This window comes from Telopea speciosissima, chromosome 3 (genome assembly GCF_018873765.1).
Source record: "Telopea speciosissima isolate NSW1024214 ecotype Mountain lineage chromosome 3, Tspe_v1, whole genome shotgun sequence".
Taxonomy (NCBI): Eukaryota; Viridiplantae; Streptophyta; class Magnoliopsida; order Proteales; family Proteaceae; genus Telopea; species Telopea speciosissima.
In genome coordinates, this window is record NC_057918.1 from 39,708,705 (window position 1) to 39,711,987 (window position 3,283).

General features: G+C 35.9%; 1 long non-coding RNA gene across 1 annotated transcript; it reads left to right on the top strand.

Annotated features, from left to right (window-relative positions):
• The first annotated feature begins 1,684 nt into the window (after window positions 1-1,684).
• On the top strand, window positions 1,685-1,932 carry LOC122656193. The gene is made up of 2 exons (XR_006332058.1): window positions 1,685-1,792; window positions 1,880-1,932. It is a non-coding gene; the product is annotated as an uncharacterized LOC122656193 (long non-coding RNA).
• The last annotated feature ends 1,351 nt before the right edge of the window (window positions 1,933-3,283 follow it).

The window sequence follows — 3,283 nt, forward strand, 5'->3', positions numbered from 1 at the left end:
GATTTAAGAGATAGAGTTGCCAATGGAGGAGACCCCTCAAAGTTGCATGAACATGATGTCTCAAATTGTGAACCAGGTATCATGTCTTATGGATATCTGTCAACTTTTACCATTAACTTGTTGGTGATGCATTTGGGCTGGCATATGTGAAGTGTGCCTAAGCAACAATATCTGAATAAATGTATTAATAATATTTGCAAAGAAATTGCAGTGTTTATTATTATTTTTGAATTAGAATGCCCCTGTTTTGAGGAGGAAAATTGGAACCCTTAACTCATGGTGTGCTTAACGGAAGCCCTTAACTGAAGCAACTCTTTATATGGAAAGATTGCTCAGTCATAGATATGATTTTAAGCATGAAATTTAGTAAATTATATGAAGCAGTGTTCCTTTGGATGGATGCAAACTCTTTGATTTTACAAGTTAATTTTCAGTGAAATGTTTGGAGCTCATGGGAGCATTGACTAAATGTAATCTTTCCTTTTGTTTATCAGGGGAATAATATTAAAGCTTCTGTACCATCTTCTTCCTTCCCTTTGTCCATGTTCCTCTTCGTGCTTCTAACCCAGCAGTAGTAGGTTCTTCAAAATTTACATACATATATTGTTCTTGATAATATTAATCTGTGCTTAGTTAATGAATGCTTTCGTTTTTATTTTGTTCACCAGAACAACTTTGTTGGCTGGTTTACCATACTATCGGATCTCATAGACTACTGATTTTAGTCCGCAGATTTCATTTAAGACGGGGAATTTGAATTTCTTTCATTCCTTCAATCATTGATAAGAACTAAGAGGTCAAGTTTCATTCAAACTAGAATGTAGATGATAAGTAAAAAAGGCAGTAGGAACTAGAACGATGAGATGCTCTGTTTTAAATAAAATCACATCATTGGGAAAATATTTTGCTCGTCTTTCAGTTTCCAGAACCGCCTACTGATAAATTGATAGTTGTTTTTATTATTTATTTTCTTGGTGATTTGTTCCAAGTAACATTGGAGTCTCTCTCTCTCTCATTGCTCAGATTTACTGGAAAATAGAAAATCTGAGCAGCATTATCAATAAAATTAGAATCCCTACCCAGCTTCTTTATTTATTTGGATATTTTACAGACCTTGATACTCTGGGAAACCTATCTTATGGAGAGTTGTTACAAGGAAATTGTTTTGCCAAGTTGATCCATGTCCACATTCCAATGTACAAGGAAGTCTTGCCTGGTTTAGAAATCTTGCAAGCTGACAAGGTTGCCTCTTGGCACATCCTTGAAGGACATTAAGTTCTGTGGTTCTGTGTAGATCATTGAGGTGAATTTCAAATCATTTGTAGCATATCCACTCAGATTTGTTTGGAAAACCCCATTATGCATATGCTGAGGTGGAGGTTTATAGCGACAGAAAACTGGTGTTTATTGGCAAACATGCAAGGTGTGGGGGAGTCACCATTAACAGTGGTCAACTAGGAGATTTGAACTAGAAAAATATTGGATTTGATGACTAATCATGTCTTCTATAGCTTCTGTCTGATAGATGGGTTTTCTTCATGTAATGAAATTGTTCATACTATCTACTTGAATTTCTTGGTAGATCTTGCTGCTTCCCTCTATAATGTGTTAAACACCTTTTTGCACATCTATGATACTGGTATGCTATTGCAGTTATTTGGGTCCAGATTTCCTTCATTACTAATGATGATGTTGATTAAGTTTTTTTATTTTAATCTAGACAACTTTAGGTATGATAGCGGAGGTTTCATCCACATTGACCATTGTGGGCATTGCTATTTGTTCTTGTGTGGTAAGTAATTTAGATTTTGACTAACATAGGTTGTCTCTATTTGTTTACTGTTGCATATTTTGTTCTAATATTTCATTTATTGAGCAGGCAGAGATTGACAGAAGAAGGGGAATGGGGTGTGATGTTATTTTACATGGAAGGCCATTGGAAATATGGACAAATCCCACGACCTCTATAAGGTCCTACTTGACTCCAAACCTGAGGTTGTACCAAATGTAAAACAGAGGTATGAACTAAAACAGTGCATATATTTCAAAAAACTTAATCTTCAACATGTTTTATTTATTGGAGTGCCATAAGTATACAACTATGTATGATAGCTAATACTGCAATGTTAATTTTGACCTCTTTCATTTCTGTTAGTAACTTTAGGACATGTTTTTGCTCTCATTGTTCGCTTGTTCATGTGTGTATCTATTTATTTTATTGGTTTTTACATGGTGGTTTTTCTATTTTCTTTAATCGAATACAGACTATCTGCCAAAAAATTCTATATTATTAGTGTTTGAATCCCTAACTCAACATAAAACTTATGTGAGAGCAGCAGCTTCTTTGTGTGTATCTATTTTTCAAGCATCTATATCCGGTTTTGGGGAATTTTGATACACTTCTGTCTAGCCATTGTAGGGGCCATACGTTAATGGGGATAAAGTACAGATATTCTAATCTATACTTCCAATTTTAAATATCTGTACTTTTTGACTGTCTTATTGGATTTTTTTGTTGGTGGTCAAGGAATTCTTTGGACTTCTCTGATAGTTGTAGTTACTGTTTCTATGTAAACCTCTTATTGGATGGTGAGTTTATTATGGATAAATTTTCTTCAGTAAAATATTATTTGGAAAAATGAACTCTGTCCGGGAGCATAGCCCTTGTGCGAGCGCTCTGGCCAATGAAAATACTCAGGCATCAATCAGGAGGGTCATGGTGGTCATTTCGCATGCCCCTATGTCTGGGAACAGAGGTGCGCTCCTGGTCAGAGAACGCGTTCCCAAATTATTTTTGTTGGGGAAAAAATATAGCTCACTTATATGGTAGAAATGGATTACTTAAAAAAAAAAAGGGATTGAAAGAAAACATCGCTAAGTCGGAATGATTTAGCTCTTGCACATGAGATACTCCCAATTCTCCAAGGGATACCATCTCAGGCCCAAGCCCAAGCCTTACCAGCCCTGCATTTAGTTTTTATTTCAGTTATTGCTAGAGAAGTAGTTATTAGAGAACAATTATTGCTGTAGAAGTAGTTGTTAGGGAGTTATTTTCTGCAATTTTTTTGATTTTGAGTTTTTAAAAGACTGTATTTTGAGAAGGAATAAAAAACAGAATTGAATAACCAAAGAATGAATTGAGTGTTTCTAGCTGTGTGCGTGTGCACCCTCCTTCCCCCCCCCCCCCCTCCTCTTTTCCCCCCGCAACTCTGATACCCCCTCTTCTTCTTCTCACGGTTTTCCCTTTTCCCCTTCAATTCGTATTTCCTTCCTAACTTCTCTT